At 38.6% G+C, this 23257-nt stretch overlaps 1 protein-coding gene across 1 annotated transcript in view; it reads right to left on the bottom strand.

The window, feature by feature from the left end:
• Positions 1 to 23257, bottom strand: part of LOC136883303 (maternal effect protein oskar-like) — an 81437-nt gene that overhangs the window by 814 nt on the left and 57366 nt on the right. The gene's annotated exons all lie outside the window — the stretch shown is intronic.

Below are 23257 nucleotides of genomic sequence, written 5' to 3' on the forward strand. Positions count from 1 at the left end.
CTACTGCACAATACTGACATATGCAGCAGAGATCTGGACATTAACAAAAAGACAGGAGAATAAAATCCAGGCCAGTGAAACAAAATCTTTAAGAAGTGTAATAGAAAAGACAAGGCATGACAGAGTAAGAAATGAGGACGTCAGCAAGGAAATCAGAGTGGAAAAACTTTATGGCAGAATGGAGAGGGATAAACGTAGATGGTTTGGACATGTGGGTTTTTTTTTTGCTAGTTGCTTTACGTTGCACCGGCACAGAGAGGTCTTCTCGCGACGATGGGACAGGAAAGGCCTAGGAATGGGAAGGAATCGGCCATGGCCTTAATTAAGGTACAGCCCCAGCATTTGCCTGGTGTGGAAATGGGAAACCAGGGAAAACCATTTTCAGGGCTGCCGACAGTGGGGTTCGAACCCACTATCTCCTGGATGCGAGTTCACAGCTGTGCGCTCCTAACCGCATGGCCAACTCGCCCGTAAATAAAGAAATAAATAATAAAGTCCTTGTAGGTGGACTTAATACAATTAAATTCTTTTAGAATTTTATCTTAGATAGTTGGAAGACAATACAGAACTGGAATGAAGTTCATTACTTGTAATAATAAAGTTAAACAATGAGCTTCTGGCAGGAGTTCACACCTTCAAGTCCTGGGATGTGTTGTGTAACACATTGGGACTATAGCACAAGGGTGCAAATGGTAGGAAGATGAGATGTACAGAATGAAAAGGTCCCATATAATGCAGTGATAATAAGGAATATTATGTCCCTGTTCTGATATTTGGAGCAAAAACATGGACTACAACATCCCGAGAGGAAGGCAGGGTCCAGGGAGTGGAATGAATTTCTGAATTTCCTTATAAACATGGAGCCTCCGTGGCTCAGGCGGCCTCTCATCGCTGGGTTCCGTGGTTCAAATCCCGGTCACTCCATGTGAGATTTTAGCTGGACATCGTGGAGACAGGACAGGTTTTTCTCCAGGTTCTCCGCTTTTCTCTGTCATATTTCATTCCAGCAACACTCTCCAATATAATTTCATTTCATCTGTCATTCATTAATCATTGCCCCAGAGGAGCGTGACAGGCTTTGGCAGCCGGCACAATTGCTATCCTCGCCGCTAGATGGGGGTTTCATTCATTCCATTCCTGACTCAGTCGAATGACTGGAAACATGTTGTGGATTTTCATTTTCTTAGAAGCATGCTCGGAAAGGTGAATGACCGCACAGGGAATATCGCGATATGGGAAAGGATGGGGACATAAGTTACAAAACAGAACAGGAACCGGTAAGCTGACATGGTCTGCCATGTTAGCATGATGGAAATAATAAGAACCCTAGAGCAATGATGGGATGTAAGGTGAGTGGAACAAGACCAAGGGGAAACCAAGGAAGAGGTAGATAACCAAAGAACACGGGTGACTGGCCCAGAATGTTCAGAAAGGAATGATGAGAGAACAGGTCCATTACCCACCAGATAGGGAGTCGGATAGAAGGTGTAGAAGAAAATAGGTGAAAGCATAACACATAAAACAATAAAAATTATGATTCAAAATTATAATAATAAAAATAAACATAATTAAGTCATGTTCATGGATCAGTGGCACTGCTGAAAGAAATCTTAGAAAGTACCTAAATATTTCTTTCTGCGTTTCCTGTTCTCTGATAGCCCGCGTGGTGGCCATGATCGTAAAGGCATTAAGTCTGAACGGTCTGACACCGTGGTTAGCCAGTTCGAGTCCCGTTGGTCAAAAAATATTTCACCATCAGAATGTTGGCTGGCAGGGGAGGGGAGGTAATGGTATACAATTTTTAATCACTAGAGTGCGAGCCAAAAGCCTTATAAAATTCCAAACCTCTCCGCAGTTTTCATACGGAGTGAGGGCATATGACGCTGTTGGTGGTGATCCGTCTGTCGGATTGGGACGTTAAGCCTTAAGCAGACCCCTTGGTGCTATTACATGTGATAAAATTCATTCTTGGGCCCGTATTGAAAGTATTTGTATTAAATAACACTAGAATGTTTATATTGTTCTCCTACCTATTCAATACAATACAATCTTAAAAGTTAGGACTTTGTCCTTATCAAAATATTAGCGTAAAATGAATACATTAGATGGTACATGTTTCGCCTATCAATTGTAGGCATCATCAGCTATATTTTACCTTATGAATAGATCAGGTACCTGATTGGGAATGACTTATGAATACTGTTAAAAAATAATATCTTGTAAAATGGATTGGAGATCGTTAGACAACTAATACAAAATAAAATGTGGTAGTTGCTCTAAAGCCATCAACATAAGTTAACATCTCAGTGGTCAAAGAGAGTTTCATCACGCACTTGGCTACCCACCGACTGACAACAACGTTCCCTTTTGACTAGTATGCTCACCTCAACTTGTTCAACATTAAAAGCTACACCTATCATTACTTCAAAGAAGATGGCCTAATGACGTCTACACAAACTTCAATATAGCCTACGACACCAGCATTTCAAGTAATATTATCATCTTAAAAAGAACCAGACCACATGTAAATTCTTCAAAATTTATAAGTATAAATATAGAAACTTCAAGAACCAACGACCACTACCAATGCTCAATTTTCTTCAAGTTTTTAATAACACACCCTTTGACAATCAAATGGAAGGTGCTTTCTGATTTTTATCTTTATTATATCTTTTAATATCAGTGTTGTAATCTTCAAATGAATGTCACCCTTTTAGACTCAAATATTTTATTTTGTATTAGTTGTCTAACGATCTCCAATCCATTTTACAAGATATTATATTTTAACAGTATTCATAAGTCATTCCCAATCAGGTACTTCACCTATTCATAAGGTAAAATATGGCTGATGATGCCTACAATTGATAGGCAAAACATGTACCATCTAAAGTATACATTTTATGCTAATATTTTGATAAGGACAAAGTCGTAACATTTAAGATTGTATTGTATTGAATAGGTAGGAGAACAATATAAACATTCTAGTGTTATTTAATACCCTTGGTGCTATTCGACAGGAGTAGGCTATGTGCTGGCACTGAGTTTCACCCTCTCCCTTCCTATCATATATCACGTTATTCGTTTCATTAAATCTTCCGATGAGGTTGACGTCAGGAAGGGCATCCGGTCATAAAAACCCGCTACGACGGAACCATCTCACCTCATACCCAACCCCTTAGAAATAAATGGGACAAGGGTTGGACAAACATTTCATGTTCTCTTATGTCTTGCAATTAAATTGTAGTTACTGAAATATCTTTCAGCATCTACAATACAACTCCCAAATACAATGCAGAGCCATTGGGTATTTGCACGGAACAGCAAACAGTTGTTTCTACAAAGAAAATTTTTAAAAAATGAATTTTTATTTGAAAAAATATTACTGGTTTTGCATTTAAATTACTCACATAAATTTTGCATTTTATCTTGTATTTCCAAACACCCTGAAAAGTGCTAAGTCATGAAAAAAAGAAAAATATGTTTATAAACATTTTGCATAATATCACTGTTATGATAAATCACCACCCATAATCCTGTACAGTGAAACCTGTATTAAGCAACCATTGACTGTTCCACGAAGAAATGATCTTTCAGAGGGGTGGTCGCTTATAAGGTGGCAATATTCAGTAACTTTTTCTTTTTAAGTTTGGAAGCAAAATGTATGTGACTTAAAGCATAGTTTACTGCAGTTTACTTATACTTTTACACTACAGACTTTACTTGAATATACAGCACAATCCAAACTCTGTCCCTAACCTTTTACTTTCTTTTTAAAAAATCATCAAAAATGGAACTTTTCTTCATTTTCTATAAAATATTTTTTAACAAATTCATTTTCAAATTGCCCATTCCTTTAAAATGGTCTTTCACTGTTAAAATGGAATTGATCCGATACATTAAAATTTTCCCTTCGAGAGATAACATACTTCTCATATTCTGAAACATCTCTACCATCACAGCACGTCACAAGAAATGAAGATGAACTGTTATGACATACACCCTCTTGGTCCTGCTTTTAAAACTGTAGTAAATATTTAAACTTCTAAGAAACAAAGATCAGTAGGCTTCCTTCCCAACTGGGAGTGGTAATTTCCGAGTTCATTAGGTATGCCCTGCTCCATTGATAACTCGCACAGATACAGAATATGGACCCTAACTTTCGCAACAAAACAGCAACAGAGAGAGTCTATTATCGCTTCAAGAACTCGGCAAGGGCTTGCTAGTTACACGTCTCTTTCTCGTGCGTGTTATACTTCTCCAAATTTCACTGAGAAGTGGTTCTTTGAACAAGGTTAGACAAAGAAATAGATGTGCTTTCCCCAAGTTTTATAACATAAATCTACAGTGGATCTCTTGTGCGCGGAAATATTTGTCACAAAAAATAAATAAATTAGACAACATATTAAAACACAATCATCTAGAATGTCTGATAATAATCAATATTATCAATTAAGGTATGGCAAAGCAGACGGGTCTACGACCGATAACTAACAGGGTACTCCCCAGAAATTTTTGCCAGCCGGGTGGCAGGAATGAGTAGTCAGGCGGGGAATACTATGTAAAAAAATGAATATGATAAAATTTCAATTTATTCCCTTCAGGGCACTTACAATACAGTTATATCAGACAAGTAAACATTAACCTTTTCTCTGCCAAGTTTTGATGACCCGACGAACCCTCTGGGCCGGGTTTTTTTTTAACCCTTACAGGACCAGCTGACGATACATCATCAGTAACAGTCCTTGCTAAAAAGACCAGCTGACGATATTTCGCCAATGGAATAAAAGTATATCTGTAGGCCAAATATTTTAACACATGAATAATATAGTGCTATATTAAGTGTCTTGAAGATCTTTTGGAACTGTTAGATTAAAGTTTGATTGAGTATGAGAGTCAAAGCACAAAATAAACACCAACAAGTACAGTGCAGCACATCTAATGAAGAGTGCCACCTCGTGCTCGCCAGCCCGTGTTAACCTTATCGCCGAGCTGTGGAGTCTGCTGTTGCCGTTTCAACATAAACCACGTGTGGCGGCAAATAACTTAGTGCACTCTTCTCAATTTTATCGTTTGTTTGTTTGTTTCCGTCCCTATTTACGGTATCTCCTTTCCAGAAATCTGATAAATCTAACAAGTCATTGTCAGAGTTCTTGTCAAATTCTGTCTACAATTCGTAACTTGTCATACGTTTACGAGAAACACTCATTATTTACAAAGGCGATGGCTGTATCACTCAAAATGGAAAGCAATATTCAAAATAATTATCCACTTGGAAAGGAGCTACCGTAAATTAGCAAACAAACAAATAAAAAAACTGAGAAGAGAGCACTAGGTGAAAATGAAATGGCGTATGGCGTTTAGTGCCGGGAGTGTTCAAGGAAATGTTTGGCTCGCCAGGTGCAGGTCTTTCGATTTGACGCCCTTAGGCGACCGGCGCATCATGAGGATGAAATGATGAAGATGACACATACACCCAGCCCCCGTGCCAGAGAAATTAACCAATGATGGTTAAAATTCCCGTTCCTGCCGGGAATTGAACCCAGGACCCCTGCGACCAAAGCCCAGCACGCTAACTATTTAGCCGGACAATGTACTAAGTTACTTGCCGCCTCACGTCATAAGGTTATTATTAATCTTTAACCTTTATAGGACCAGTTGAACTGTGTGTACCAAATGCAAAGAAGGATGTCATGGTGTGTACATTGCGAAACATATTTGTAAATAAGTTTTTGTAAGTGTGAAAAACAACTGGAAACATTTTAAAACATTATTGGGTCAGTGTCAGTGTGTTATACTGTAGGTCTGTATTGGTGTTATTCGAGGTTCTGGCTTTGTATCTACAAAGTGTAGGCAAACAATGTGTGCTTAATGCTGTGCTAGTTTTTTTAGACTTCAGATCAAGTTGACAATAACAATATTTTATTAATAAATTTCAATCCGAACTCAAAAAAATTAGTGATAATACGGAAAATGAAATATGGAACGTAAATAATACATTTTCCATAGACAAATTTTGCTTAGTTTAGAAGTTACAGATTTTCATTTCAACATTTAAAAAACATTTTTGAGTGTATATATAAAATAATATTTATTTTTAAATATTAATGTTGTTCAAACTGCCTTCGTTTACATCTCATATGAAAAAGGGTTGTTTTCTCAAGATTTAAAAAAAAAAGAAAGAATCGTGTAGAAACCTTTATTACAGACTAAGTTATAGTTTACTGAAAGGAGATGTGAAAAATACGCCTTGAATGCCTTAGTCTTTTTCGCCATACCACATGCTAAACAGCTGGTCCTCTTAGGTGCGCCCTCCCTGAATATGCCCGGTCCTAAAAGGGTTAAGGAATACACACTTTTACAGATAATTTTGTAATGATACTATTAATGGAATGCATATCGCCCCCTTAGCCCCGCAGCCCAATACAGGGTCGGGGATGAAGTGAGATTATATTTTACAGCATATTTTTATGGCCGGATGCCCTTCCTGATGCAAACCTCAGTTGAGAAGGTAAGGAATATGAAATGAATGATGGTGAATGAAACTGGTTAAGGAAGTAGAAGGAATCAGCTGTGGCTTATGAATAAGAACTGCCCTGGGATTTGCTCGAGAGTGCAAAAGGGAAACCACAAACAAAAATCTGAAGACAGCTGATGGTGGGGTTCAAACCCACTCGCCTGTCAAATGCAGAGCTTGGCTCCATAGCCATACCATGTTAACACACTCAGACATTCCCCTCAGTGATACTATTACTGAAATATAATATATAATTGTTTTTTTACAATTTGCAATTTGCTTTACATCGCACCGACACATGTCCCTTGTAACGTTTTATGATAAGATTTAATTGTTAATTTACTACATCTCTTCGTATTGAATAGGTGGATATTAAAAATAACACTTGTAACATACTGTGTATTTACGGATAGGTCTTACGGCATGGGACAGGAAAGGGCTAGGAGTGGGAAGGAAGCGGCCGTGGCCTTAAGTAAGGTACAGCCCCAGCATTTGCCTGGCGTGAAAATGGGAAACCATATCCAGGGCTGCCGACAGTGGGATTTGAACACACTAACTCCCGAATACTGGATACTGGCCGCACTTAAGCAACTGCAGCTATCAAGCTCGGTATATAATTGTTGATGTAAGATGCTGATTAGTTTATATCACCTATTCAATACATTAAAATAAATATAAAAAGGTCCCTTTATGACCAAATACTCATTTTGCTTCAAAAAATGAATTTTCAAGACAACTTTTCTAAAATCTTTAATACCACATCAACTAACTCTCCCAACACATTGACAGAAAACCCCGTCTCCCCTACCTAGCCCATTCCCACCAACTCTCCCCTACGCAATGACAGCAAGCCCATAACTCCTCCCTCCCAAGCACTTCCCCCTCCACTACGACCTCGTGGATACAATACGAGAAGTAAGAACCATAAGAACTTCAAAAACACAACAACACCCAACACAAATAAATAACACCTCAACTGCATATAGAAAATACACAACAGCACTATCCACGTAATTTTTGGGACCATACAACCCCCCCTCCCCTCTCTTTTTTTTCAATCCAACACCATATCAACCAGCACTCCCAACACATATACAAGCTCGCCCCTCCACCCCACCTCCCACCTTTCCGTCAACTCTCCTCTGCGTGTGAACTTCAAGCCCATAGCACCTCCCTCCCAAATGCTCCCCTCTCCACCATGACCGCACAAACACATGCGTGGAATACTAGCTGAGCTTCCTTCATAGTCAAGCAACACTTACCTCGAACAGGTAGCTTCTCAGCGGCATATCGGGTATGTAATACTAATATTTACTCTTCTGTACTTACCTAAATCTTTTCTTTTAAACACCAATTTAATAATAATCTCGATTACAGATAACTTCCACTCCACCCACCACAGCTTTTAACAACACGCTAGCATCCAGCACGCACTGGCACCATCATGGCGTGCCACTACAGCTCCACTTCACAGACAGAATGAAGATGACTCGTCCTAGCCGTGACACTCCGACTCAGTCGTAGTGTACTTTCACATTTGATCCTTCCACTGCGGATTACGCCAAATATAAACTTCATTCTATATCACTAGGCCAGCATCCAAACCAAAACTTCGTCCCGATGTTCTTCATGTTTTCAATTACAACAATACCTCCATTTAAAGTCTCATCATCCATTCTCACGTTGGTAAATTTCACATAGCATTCAAGAAGTTAAAAAAAACTCAATTTAAGTGATGATTCTAACCCCGCAACATGTTCCCAGAAACAACTATTATCAACAAATAACGGCCATCATTGTTGCCATTCACAATGCACCATGTACTTAACGACCTTTCTTTTCAACTACACCAAAATTAAGCTTAAACATTACGACACCCAATCGAATTTCCTTCCACGCCAGCCAAATTCACCGCTGCTTATTGGAGCCATATTCACAAACCCGGGACTTCAACCAGACAGCTTTCTGTATGACTACTCTCCTAATGGAGCCTCATTTGACAATCTCAAAAAATGTTGGAATATTTTTCCTAGCATTCCTAATAATATGAACTGAGGTCAAACCACTGCTTCATATTACTCTGCAGTTGCCTTGTCAATACTGTGATCATCAACCAATGGCAGAATTTATAGTTATGCACATTGGTGCCCGATATTTTGTATCCTTTCTCCCCAAACTGCTCCCATGTAAATATGTTAATATAAGCTTTGTAATTTCCTAACTTTTCTAACAGAGTAGCACCAATGTTTCAGTCAAACCACCACTACTGTTGGCACTGTAAACATGCCCTGTGGTTTTACGCATTGGACCGACTACTTGTATCTTTGACCTTAGACTGCCCCCATGTAGCTATGTTAATATAATTTTCTTTTTAACTCCATATTATTAATGAACACTGTTTTCTCATTGAAATTTAGCAATTATTTTCCTAACATTTCTGATAGTGTAACGTCAATATTTCATGTCAGACCAATGCTGCTGGACACTGTTAAATACCCTGTGGTCTTATGTATTGGTGCTAGTCACTTATCTTTTCCTTACACTGCCCCCCTGCATATGTGTTAAGTTAACCTTTGTAAGACCTACCCTAACATTTTGACGCAATTATCCTCACAACTGGTAATTTACAGCCAATGGCTGATATGTTGATATCCATATTATCACTGAACATTGTTTTTCTCATTGACTATCCCTACTGTAATATGTCAATATTATTTCTTAGTAATTACAATTTAAATACAAATTGCCTTGAGGTAGTACTGTGACTGATGATGCCTTCAATGAAAAGGATAAATTCCTAATTGTTTAAAATTTTAATGTATTGAATAGATGATATTATAAACTAATTAGCATCTTACATATCGTCGCTGCTGGGACAAAACCTCCTATGTGAAATATTTTAGCTTAGAACATTGGCTGGTAAGGTTCTGTCATCTAGGGTGCTTTTATTTTTTTTGCTATTTGCTTTACGTCGCATCGATACAGATAGGTCTTATGGCGACGGTAGGATAGGAAAGGCCTAGGAATTGGAAGGAAGCGACTGTGGCCTTAAATAAGATACAGCCCCGGCAATTGCCTCATGTGAAAATAGAAAACCACGGAAAACCATCTTCAAGGCTGCCGACAGTGGGGCTCGAACCCACTATCTCCCGATTACTGGATACTGGCCGCACTTAAGCGACTGCAGCTATCGAGCTTGGTCATCAAAGGTGCAATATTGTGTGAATGTTGCCAAGGCATTCTCGCTCTTCATAATGTATGTGCTGCGGGTCAGTATATCTCCAAAAGTATTATCACATAGGAGGTTTTGTCCCGGCACCGACGATATAGTATCTTCAGTACGGATCCATAATGATATTTATCACTTGCAAAGTTCTTCAGTTTCAGCTGGAACCAAATTTGTCAAAATTAAAACAAAATTACTTGTCTGAACCAAACAAACATGTCCTTGCTTCCATTGCCACTGCTGTACGGGAAGTCATCATCGTCATTGTACAGTTCCAGTTTCCTGGGTACTGTTAATGAGCCTCTTCCACTTCTTCCTGTCCATATACTACTTGTCATGGAGAACATCATCTACTGCCCATCCTCTGGTAACTAGATCAACCTTGATCATGTCCATCCATTGGGTTTTAGGTCTTCCTGCCACTCTTTTCCCATCTACCTGTCTTTCCAAATTTATTTTGGCTGTTATTGTAGGCTCCAACCTCATCACATGCCCATACCACCGTAGTCCGGATGTGCCGATTCGGTCTAATAGGGATGTCTTTATTTCGGCTTCTTTCCTCACCTCCTCATTTCTTAACTTGTCCATCTTGGTCTTCTGGATGGTGGATCTAAGAAATGTCATCTCTGATTCTTGCAGTCTTGATGAATCTCTTTTTGTGAAGGTGCACGCTTCAATACCATAGGTCAACATTGGTATGAAACAGCTGTTAAACACCATCAGTTTGGCCAGTTTCGGAATCATATCATCCCATAAAAGTGTTCGTACTTGTTGGTAGAATTCTGATCCCTTTTGCACTCTGTTTGTAATTTCCTTTCTGACCAAAGTATCACTGGAGATTACACTTCCAAGGTAAGGAAAACTATCCATACACTCTAGCTGGTGGTCTCCTAGTTTTACACTTGCTGGACGCCGTTCTCTGTTGACTGCCATCACCACTGTCTTGGTCTCGCTGATGTTGAGGTTATATTCCTGGAACTAGGATTTCCATACGTTGAGTCTGGTTTGTACTTCCTCTTCTGTTTCACCCCAAATCATGACATCATTATCAAAGGCCACTGCATTCAGTTCACCTAACTTTTCCTTGACGTTCTTCATTATAATGCCCATAACAGTGATGAACAGTAGTGGGGACAGTGCACTTCGTTGTTGAATTCCACTCTTGGTCTCAAACCATGATGATCGACCTTCCCCATTTGTACTTCCACCGTCTCTTCCGAACACTGATTGATCACATGATAACCAATAATCCACACAAGGTTCTTAAACACGGTCAAATACCTGTTCCTGAAATATCAACTCATGACCTTATATACTTAGCGTATTCGCTAAGAGTTCCTAAATATAGGTCGAAATATGTGACTTTTAGAGACTTTAAAAATATAGATTTCAATCACCTAAAAGAAGATGCTTGCAAATGTCCTTGGGGTGACATAATACTAATGAATGACATAGATGAAAAACTGGAAAATATTAATTCTCACATTCATGGACTTTACAATAAGCATGCTCCTAAGCGCTGTGTGAAAGTAACACGGCCGCCCTGTCCGTGGCTGACAACTGAAATTAAATCTTTGATGGCTCAGTGTGATTCGTTATATAGACGTTACAAACAAAATTTATCAGCTGACACATTTGAACAATACCGTGTACTGCGAAATCGAATAAAACAAATTATCCGCAATAACAAATTCGATTACTTCCGGCGTCTATCCAATAATATAAACGCTGGTAGTACTTGGCGACAACTTCGTTCATTAGGTATTGGAAGGCCTCCTGTGAACCATGCTAAACCAGAAATACCAGTTGACGAGATTAATAGACACTTTTCAACAGATGTTTTTACTCCTGAACACGATATAGTGCAGGCCACCATCAAGTCTATAATACGACAACAATCATCTGATCGCCCATATTTCGAATTTCGAACTGTTTCAGAGTCTGAAGTGAGACGAGTACTGATTTCAATTAAATCTCATGCAACAGGGGCTGATGAAATCCCTATTTTCTTTATTACTAACATTATGGATACAATATTGCCGGTTATTACTGACTTATTTAATGCATGCCTCTCCCGTAGTTATTTTCCGACAAAGTGGAAAGATACACAAGTTGTCCCAGTTCCAAAAAGGTCGCCGGCTAATGTAGCATCCGACTTTCGTCCTGTATGCATTCTTTCAGCACTGTCTAAAGCTCTAGAAAAATTGATCTATAGCCAACTTGAACAATATCTGGAAAAATATTCTCTGCGTTTCCAATCTGGTTTCAAGAAAGGACATAGCACAGGGACGGCACTGCTAAGAATTACAGACGACATTAGACGAGCTATAGATGAGCGGAAAGTGACTATACTTATTTTACTTGACTTCAGTAGTGCGTTTGACACAGTAAATATTGACATATTATTAGCGAAACTACAAAGATTTAATCTGAGTCCCTCTGCTATTCAGCTCTTTGCCTCGTACCTCTCCAATCGGTGACAACGTGTTGTCATAAACGACACTACCACAGACTGGAAGATGAAGCAAACAGGTGTCCCACAGAGATCCGTGCTTGGACCTCTTCTGATTACTCTATATATCAATGATATATCTTCTCAGTTCGGTAACTGTAAGTATCATTTATATGCAGATGATCTACAAATATATTATCACTGTAAAGCTATTGATATTGAGTTTGGAATTCATCAGATGAATTCCATTTTAAATCCGATTAGCTCCTATTCTAATAAGAATTGTTTATTAATTAATCCTAAAAAGACACAAGCTATTATAATAGGGCAACAAAGGCAGTTAAATATCCTTAATAAGAAATTATTGCCTTCACTTTTGCTTTGTGGTGTAGCTATACCATTTCAGAAGTCTGTAAAAAATCTTGGAATTATCATAAGTGACACACTAGATTGGAGTGAGCACATAACAAGCATCTGTAGGAAAATTCACTCGTCACTTCACCCTCTCAAAACTCGCCAATCACTTCTTCCACTAAGCTTGAAAATTAAACTTATCCAGACCCTCATATTTCCCATACTTAATTATTGTGATATTGTAATGATAGATGCCACCATGGAATAGACACTAAAATTACAGAGGGCGATGAACTCATGCATTAGGTTTATATTTTCAATTAAATTTTCAACTCATATCTCCCCCTATTATGAACTTCTCTCCTGGTTAAAAATCGATAAACTACGACATCTTCATGTTGCTACTCTCGTATTTCGTCTGCTGAATGAATCTAAACCCCAGTATTTATCCTCAGAGTTTAATTTACTCTCCTCCTCTCATGAACACAACACACGATCGACTACAACACTCTCAATTCCTGTGCATCGCTCATCTTCATTTAACTGCTCCTTTCAAGTGTCTGGTGCAAGACTATGGAATTCCCTTCCAGTTTGTGTTAGGAATTGCACTTCCTTTTAGCTTCTTTCAAGCGGTCTTGCCGAGATTACCTATTAAATGTATAACCAGCTTGTATGAATGGCAGTATGAATGGAAGAATGAATGAGGTTAGGATTTATATTTTGTTAATTATTTCATTATTCTGTTTTATAAAGTTTATTAGATATGTGGTTAAGTGTAAGAGAGGGCCGTGAGCCTTAACTTCGCCACAAATGAAGGCATGAAATAAATAAATAAATAATAATTTTCCCTACCAGTCTTTCAGGCACATTTCTTTTCTTCAGGCACTCCCAGATCTCTTATAACATTATCATAGGCCTTTTCTATATCCAGGAATACATGACCAGGTTCTTGCCTTTCTCCCAATACTTTTCCATCAGAATACGGGTGCTATAAATTAGATCCATTGTTGATCTGTTACTTCTGAATCCATATTGCTCCTCCTCTAACTGTGGTTAAATGATGGTTCTCAATCTCCTTCCTATGATCTTCTCTAGAATTTTTAGCCCATGAGACAGCAGTGTTATTCCTCTAAAGTTGGTGGGTTTCCGTCTGCTGCCTTTTTTAAACAGGGGAGTTATAACGCCTTTCTCCAATATGCAGGTATTTTGTTGTCTGTCCATATGGCATTTAGTACTCTGTGCAGCTGTTGTATACCCAGGATGTCTGCTGCCTTTATCATGCTTGCATTCACTTCATCTGCACCTGAAGGTAATATAATAAAATGTGAAGTATTGACAAGGCAGAAAAATGTTTTCATAAACTGAATGTAATTCAATACGGACAAAATTGAACCATCATGGTTAAAATAATCAACCCAGCATGGAGTCGTTCGCTGTACAGTCTACTCAATTCTGTCACAGGATGAACCTGGCCAGACAATTATCAACACAAGAATTTAAGACAAATGGGAAAAAATGACCATAATAACAGACAGAGCCAAAGACAAGAAAGAACCATTTACAAAGTAAGGTTTTATACCCAAAAAGACCTACCTTAAACTAGTTTTTATTTCAAAATCCAATGACAGATTTTGAATGCCATAGATTTCACTGGTATCTGCAAAGGCAGGACACATGGCAGGCACTGTGGGATTTTTTAACCCAGTTGAGCCATCTAGTTGATAATGTCCCTGACAACTGCTCCCATCATCGTGGTGGAAGGGGCAATACTGACTAAGGTGACACTCTTCTAAATGGTCTTCAAAAGAACAGGCAATCGATGAACAAGCATTACTGTTAGAAAAGAATAAAGGAGGGTGTCTTGTCATTCTCTGCTCGGCCAGATCACAGGCAATGAACTCTCTGACAACAAAGTAAGTACTCCTAGACACAAATAATTATTATTACAATGACAGAAAGATTCACCTCCATGTGTCAAATCAGAGGTATGAAAAATTAGTATTTTGATAGCTTTCAATCACCTGTGTCTTCTAATGCAAGAAGGCACTGGAATTGAAATGACAACACAGCCAGACAGTTAACAGAGTACTTCCAATCTCTCTGCTTTTAGCATGTAATCCATTCTAGTGTATTAAGTCTTACAGAATTTGTAAAGCCTAACATTAAAGTCTTATCAGTTGTTCTGATGGTCACCCATGTAAGAAATGAATCAGATACTTGAAGGTAGAAGGGATATATACGGGAAGAACGTAATCTATATACGAGTGTTCTAATTCCCAGGCACTTGGATACTATTTGTTGACCATGATAATGGACAGACTGTGACCTTAATTTATTTGTGTGCACCATCTTTGGTTCAGGAGTGAGTTACTCTTTGCCTCAGAGGCAAAGATTTTTTTTCCCTTACGATTTGCAGATAGGTCTTATTATGATGGGATAAGAAAGGGCTAGGAGTGGGAAGGAAGCGGCTGTGGCCTTAATTAAGGTACAACCCCAGCATTTTCCTGGTGTGAAAACAGGAAACAACGGGAAACGATCTTTAGGGCTGCCGACAGTGGGGTTCGAACCCACTATCTCCCACTATGCAAGCTGATAGCTGCGTGACCCAAACCATGCGGCCACTTGCTTGGTATGTGTTTTGTGTCCAGTGTGATGACTGCATGTTGTGTTGTGTAGTATGATGATGAATGATGGAAGGAGGTGAGACCCAGTGTCAGCATATAGTCTAGTCCTGTCAAATAACTTTATGGGGTCAGCTAAAATCTTAAAGTCCCCATCCGACAGATGAATACATATGAGGACTGTGGAGAGGTTTGCAAGCTGCTTTACGTCGCTCCGACACAAATACATCTTATGGCGCCGATGGGATAGGAAAGGGCTAGGAGTGGGAAGGAAGCGTCCGTGGCCTTAAGTAAGGCACAGCCCCAGGATTTGCCTGGTGTGAGAATTGGAAACCATGGAAAACCACCTTCAGGGCTGCCGACAGTGGGGTTCGAACCCACTATCTCCCGAATACTGGAGACTGGCCGCACTTAAGCGACTGCAGCTATCGAGCTCGGTGGAGAGGTTTGGACCAAGATTTTGGCATGCAATCAAATGATTAAGAACCATATACCATCACCTCTCCTACCCTGAGGGTGTGTAATTTTTTCACCTGCAAGACTCGAACCAGCTAACTACAGTGTCCAACCACGACGACTTCATTTCATTACAATCATTAACTTGCATTTACTCCCTGATGATAATAATAATCATCTAGAAATACACTTCCACGAATGGCGTTGATGGCACTGGAAAAGACATAATGGAAAATTAGCGGTAAACTAGCCAGCATATTAAATGCTCATTGAACAACCCCTAAATAATTTGAAAAACAATAAAAACATGTTAATAATAATACAGTAATAACAAAACTATAATTCTAAATAGCCATTGACATCTCTGGAGTGTGATGTAATGGAAAGTTACCAACAAACTAGCCAGCTCACACTTTCTGTTGGATTAGCAAGGAGAGGATATACTACTGGAGTACTTCATTAACCCTTTGCCCTCGAATATTTTCGTAGGCATAATGTCTCCCAACTTGTAATTATTTCAGTTAGTTTTTGCCATACTGGGAGATGTATTATGAAACACTTATTTACATAATTATTTACAACTTTGTACAGATTCAGAATGCAAAAATATTGTACACAAAGACATATGAAAGACACAGATAGGTTTTTCTCTACATTTTAATTGGAATTTCTGGAGGGTACGAAACTTTTCGAAGCACAGTCCTGAGTGAAGTCCTGGTTGCTTCTCAGAGGTTTTGCATAAGTAAACCGTCTCTCGCCTCCCCAACGCAACTTTTCTATTGCTGCAAACCTTAAGAGTTCTTCTACTGTGACTTCCTTCCATGAACACCATATAGACCGCTTCTGAAGTGGAGTGTTTCTCTGAATGTTTAGTTTCGTACATCCGTTAGTCTCATTCATAATAGAGGTTAGTAGCTGGTACATAAAAAGTAATTGCCAGTACTGTAATTCTGTAAAAGGCCTATTTCCAAGACTTGCACCCACTTTACTGACCTAAAAGTGAATTTAACCTTTACATTGCTGAGCTCGCAATATTGCGAGTGCGGAGAGTGACCGCTGCTCTGCAGCGCACGTAATATTGCGAGCGTGACATTCTTCTGAATTTATCAACGCAATACTCCCAATGTCGACATATGAAGTCATTTGAACTCCGTGGACGGATACACGCATCTCTCTACAGTAAATAGGAGCTTACGAAATGCCAATCTGTTGATTCATTCATGAGTTATTGAGATAAATACGACACTCTGCTTTATGAGATGCTCTGCGGTATGGCCGGTGTGCATGCTAGCAGTGAGGCCCGCGTCAGGGATGAGTAAGCTACAGTATGTCGACCGCCAGTAAAGCGCGCGATCTTACCAAATCCAAGGTTGTAAGAGTGCTATCCACATTAGAATTGGAAGATGAATATTCCGATTTTAGTGATTTCGATAATAATGATTATAGTGATGACACCGATTATAATGAAAGTACAGAAGTTGTCCAACCACTTGTGCAAAGCCTGAGAAAGAGAAGCCGTACCTGTTCTCCTATGTTCAAATGGCAGGATAATGTGTTTAGTCCAGTTGTGCACGATTTTGATGACGCAAACAGTGGTATTACTCTAGGTCTCTTACGGAACGAAACAACTTGAACACTTTTCAGTTATTTTTTACACCAGTTCTTATGAAAGAAATAGCTAATGAAACAAATAAATATTACAAGTTTGTGTTGGAGAAAACGTCACCGAGTTCAAAATCACGTTTACTACAGTGGAGAGATACTACTCCTGAAGAGTTATATATATTTCTTGCAGTGACAATGCTAATGGTTCGAATGAAGAAGCTGAATATCACGGAGTACTGGTCTACTGATCCGCTCCTAGCCACCCCTCAGTTTTCACATTATATGCCAAGGGATAAGTACTTATTACTCCGTGTGATTCACTTCTGTGACAATAATACTCAACGTGAAGGTGACAGACTGTACAAGATAAGACTAATTGTTGACCATCTCAGAAGAAAGTTCAGTGAAGTTTTTAGTCCATTTCAGAGCGTGTGTATAGATGAAAGTTTGACGCTATTCAAGGGTAGGCTCTCTTTCATCCAGTTTATACCCTCCAAGAGGCACCGGTTTAGGATAAAAACATTTGTTATTTGTGGTTGTGAAACTGGGTATGTGTTAGATTTTATTGTGCATCGGGGCAGCAACAGAAATTTTACCAGAACGCGAAATGGGTATATCTGGTGCAGTAGTCAAAACTTTGATGGAGAAGTATCTGAATAAAGGGCATACTCTGTGGATCGATAATTGGTATTCGAGCCCACTACTGAATGACTATCTCCATAAGAATAAAATAAACACATACGGAACAGTACGAAGGAAACGTAAGGGAATGCCTAAATTTACAAAGAAACTACAACTGGGGCAAGCTGAAACAAAATGCACAGAGAATATGATGGTCATGAGATGGATGGACCGTAAGGAAGTGTGTATGCTGACTACGCTGCATACAGATGCAATGGAATCGACAGGGATAATAGACAGGAAGACAAACAACCTAAAATAAAGCCACAATGTATTCTTCAGTACAATAAGAACATGGGATCAGTTGACAGAGTCGATATAATGATTAGTTCCATAGAATGTGTCCGGAAGTCCCTGAAATGGTACAGGAAATTCTTCCACCTGCCAGATATTACAGTTCTGAACTGTCACACACTCTATAATATGCAAACAGGAGAAAACTTTTCACTTGCTGATTTTCAGCTCAAATGTCCACGAGAGATTTTCCAGAAATTCCATTTACCCCGACCTACAAGCAAAAGAGGACACCCTTCAGCCGGGGACAAACCGCTCAGACTGACAGAGATACATTTTCCTTCCCCTGTACTACCCACCCCGAAGAAGAGATTTCCTGTCAGGTACTGCCATGTGTGTTCAAACACCATGCTTGATGAGAAAAAGAGGAAAGAAAGTATTTATATGTGTGAAAAATGTGACGTTGGACTCTGCGTACACCCATTTTGGAAACTACCATACTCTAGTAAGGTACTGATGGAGATGAACTTGTTTCGTGCGAATGAACACTTCCAAAGACATGCGATTTGAAAAAATGTAGGCTACCCACAGTTTTGGAATTACCAGTTTTGTACAACCCTTGATTAACTGGTCTGGACCATTTTTTTTTATTTACCAAATGTACAGGAATTTTTAATGCATTCTCAGTGTTTTGTCTTTAATAATATTTTACCATAAAATTTAGATACATTTTTACTCATTTTAGACACCCCTGAAGTTATTTTCTTCAGTTTAGTTATATATCAGTGCTTGGAAGTGGACAGCTAGGACCACCTGTAGCCATTGAAACATGTAAGTTGAGCTTTTTACTGTTATTTTTAATTATTAGTTTGATTTTTGTTCAATTGTTGGGCTTTTATGTTGGACAACCTTGAATTTCCTGCGCAACATATAGCTAATTTTGTGTTAGAAAAATCAGTTTAGGACCTTCCATATTTAGTATAAAAATATATGACAAGCAGACAAGAACCCTCTGGTTTTTCCCATCTTATTTCCAACTTTTATGTATTGAAGTTAATAATTAAGAATAATTCAGCACAGGGCTTTTACAAAAGCGAATTTATCTCAGCAATGAAAGGCCTACATCATCTGTAGTCCACAATCTCCAAGCAGTATTAGAATTTTGTACATGCCAGTGAGGTCCGAGTCGCGGTAATACATTATACCTCCCCAAACATTACACCCATTGCTGTCATTATTATTATTATCACTCAGATAACTATCTGAAACATCACTTTCAACGAAACGTTCATCACTCTCATGGTCACTATCCGTAAATTCAGTCATTGTCACCAATATTTCATCCTCCATCAAGCCGAGAACCACCATTTTCCTGAGATCGCTTTCCTTTGTGCATATACAACACCAAAGAAAGAGTGCAATATTGTCTTTGCATTCTAAAAGAAGTTGTCTGAAATTTGTTCTCACTGTACTCAGAAGATAGCAGCACTCATTGAATAAAAAATAGAAGTCGTAATGCACTCCACAGAGTAGTTATGCGACGCAAAACCGAGGGGTAGCACCCAACGGCAGCTGTCGACCTGTTAATAAGTAAAATTCTTTCGGGAAAATAATTTACCATACGTATCCACCTATTCAATACAATTCACAGTTTATAGTGATTAAATTCTAAATGAATTACATACACTTTTTAGGGATATGTTTTGCTCTTTTTTGGCATCTTCAGCCTATTGACAATCTTTAAGGTCAATTCCAAGGCCTTGTTTGAGTTAAACATTTGAACTTAATACTATACAAAATGATCTTATTCTAAAAAAATTTTTGTAAAAGAGTTTTTCTTCAGATGCTGTGTACATGGGTTTAAAATGTGTATGTTGAATAAAAACAAAATTTGTGACATGAATACAATAAAAATTATCTACATTTAACTAAAAATGTCCAAAGCAAAAATTGGATCTTCATCAATTATTGGATGAATCATTAGGTTAATAAAGTTTGTAAAAACTATGTTCATAGAAAGATGCTTTTTAATCACCTATGCCGTATGTTTGGCAGCGACCTGTTGTCGAGACACGAGCGAAAAGAGTTAAGGATAAGTTCTTTCAAATATTCATCATTATCATAATCATTTTCCAACTCCAGTTTCCCAGGTGTGGTGTCTTACAAATATTAAAGGGTATAAACAGAATTTAAATAACTGTTTCTACATTTCAAAACAATTTTCAACAATTAAAAAAAAAGGTGTGATTTGATAGAATCTGATGAGGTTATTTCAAGAATGAAACATTATACACTGTGGTGCAAAGCACACTCCCAATGATGACAAGGCAGATTGTTCACAAGCATGGGCTGGCTCATACAGTTGTTAGGAAATTATTAAAAATGAGAAATTACACAAAAGCTACCATGTTTTATGGATTATTATTTTATGTCCATACCCTTGGTTAACCAGCTATACAAATTACAGACTTTTGTAACAGGAACCATTCGTTGCAACAGAAAATTTCTACCACAGGCCTTGTCAAAGAAGTTCCAGATAAAGAATAAAAAGTACTTTCAGCAGGGTTCAGTGCTTGTATCAGCTTTTAAAGAGAAAAAAATCTCAGCGTCTTCCTGTTTTAATAGTATCGACACACAGTAAAACTGGAGATTCACACTGTACCTCATGGTGATCTGCGCAATATAACCAAACCTACCATCTTTCACTCATAAAATACTCACAGTGGAACGCGGAGGGGGACGAGTTGAACATTAGACACGATGCTACATGCTCAACTGGATGAGACACGCACAGTCAAGTACTGGAAGAAAGTAAGCTGTGACTTTACACGAATAATACTTTCTCTTAGTATGTAAATTTTCATTAAAATTTTCTTGACCGTCTTAGCACAACCACTATATTTCAGCCTGGCATCAAAAGGGTTAAGAGGGAAGAAGAGGGGAGGGGAGCAATGAAAGAAAATGAGAAAGCAAAAGTAAATGTACTCCGGAACCCTTAACACTGTCTAATCTGTTACAAGTACACGTAACTTTTCTTGGTAACGGGAATTAACACACTGATTGATGTAGAGGCCGCAGGGAGCAATGAAACGTGATAGACAGGTTGACCAGAGGCAAGTTGTCATTGAACTGTTCACACCATTCTGTTCAAATCTGATGTATAATTCCAACGTCAGTGCAGGTGGAACCATGGGTATTACTATTACTAGTGTATATAGTACACAGCTTCATCACTCAGGTTATTGGATAGAGTACGGATATGGTAATTCCCGACTGCTGCTTCATCCGAACCATTCTTTGTTATTATTAATTTTTTTTTGTTATTTGCTTAACGTCGCGCCGACACAGATAGATCTTATGGCGACGATGAGGCAGGAAGGGGCTAGGAGTGGGAAGGAAGCGGCCGTGGCCTTAATTAAGGTACAGCCCCAGCATTTGCCTGGTGTGAAAATGGGAAACCACGGAAAAACATTTTCTTCAGGGCTGCCAACAGTGGGGCTCGAACCCACGATCTCCCGAATACTGGATACTGGCCGCACTTAAGCGACTGCAGCTATCGAGCTCGGTTTTATTATTATTATTATTCAAAACTGCACGATTTTAAAGGTATAGGGGATTGTTGCAAAGCCTTATAAGCCAATGCGATGATATCCACCAAATAATTTCACAACTTGCCCACATTGCATCATTTAGTCTTGCAATGAAGTTCCTTGTACGAGTGTTATGATCACAAGACAAAATTAGTCGCATAGGATGGGAATGTACTTGCGTAATTTTCCCAGTTTTGCATTTAGCATTTCTTAACCTCAAAAACAAATTAGGGGAGGGAAAATTACGTTAATTCAAAACTGAATATAAAATACCGATGATACTCCACCACTTTCTCAGTATGGTCCTTCGGTAATCACTGACATACAGATGTCCTTCAATGAGGAGGGTTTTTCCTCTCGACGAATCTACACAGCCAACCTCTGCTTCTTTCAAACTGCAAGATTCCTGTAGTGCTTTCCTTGCCAACTCTAGCACCTTTAACAGTAGTATTTTGTGTGAAACTAAATAGCCATACAGCATTGTTTCTTAACCTAATTACTGTATTTACTTGTGTATTAAAGTCCCTCCCCGCTTTTGGAGATGAAGAAAATGAAAAAAAAAAATCTTGCATACAAGACTCCCCAACGTAATTTGTCAGAGAAGAATCAACGATTCTGCTTCGAAGAATGTCTGCCAGTGTAATGGTTAGCACAATTAGCTGCCGTTCTCGGGAGCCTGAGTTCAATTCCCGGTAGATAGATAGATGGATAGATAGATAGATAAAGCCTTTATTTTCTGTGGTGAAGTTAGGGCTCTTGGCCCTTTCTTACACTTAACCACACACATATTGTACTTATTCCATACAACGACATTGATTAACTTAAAATACCATGAACTACAAATAACACAAATTTTGAAGACAAAAATATGAATATATACATGCAAAGAAGAATGAATGGTACCATATTGCCAGAGATTAACGAATGGCAGGAAGGTTGATTTGCGGTAAAAATGGTACATGCAACTCCCTTCCACTAGGGGCCTGTCTAATGCTCAACTGACAGAGACAAATGACTGGCCATTGAGTTATTTTGTATCAATATTGCATAATAATATGATAATACAATACCCTTATCCCCTTTCTCTACAGGGTCGAGAAGCGAGACGAATCTTCATAGCCAGTTTTTACGACTGTATACCCTTCCTGACGTCGACCACATCAGAGGAATTAATGAGATGTAACACATGACGTGATATGAGTAGCTAAAACGGAATGTATTTACTTCTGGTGTAGATAAAAAGGACAGTTGCAGTGTGTCAAGGAGAAAGCATTATCATTTTGATAACCAAAATCAGGTTATCCTGAAACTGAAAATTGAAACTGTTTAAATTTATACCGTATTTACTCGCGCATTAGAACCCTTTTCTCCCCACTTTTACAGCCAAAAAAGTAAAAGGGTGTCCAATACGCGATAACCTCAAATTTTGTGTAGTGACCACATGACTTCCAGGCTATAAAGAGCTATAAATTGTACATGTAAACATTCTACACTGTTCTTTAACAAATTTATGAATGTATTTGA

The sequence above is a fragment of the Anabrus simplex genome, chromosome 11, assembly GCF_040414725.1.
Source record: "Anabrus simplex isolate iqAnaSimp1 chromosome 11, ASM4041472v1, whole genome shotgun sequence".
Lineage (NCBI taxonomy): Eukaryota > Metazoa > Arthropoda > Insecta > Orthoptera > Tettigoniidae > Anabrus > Anabrus simplex.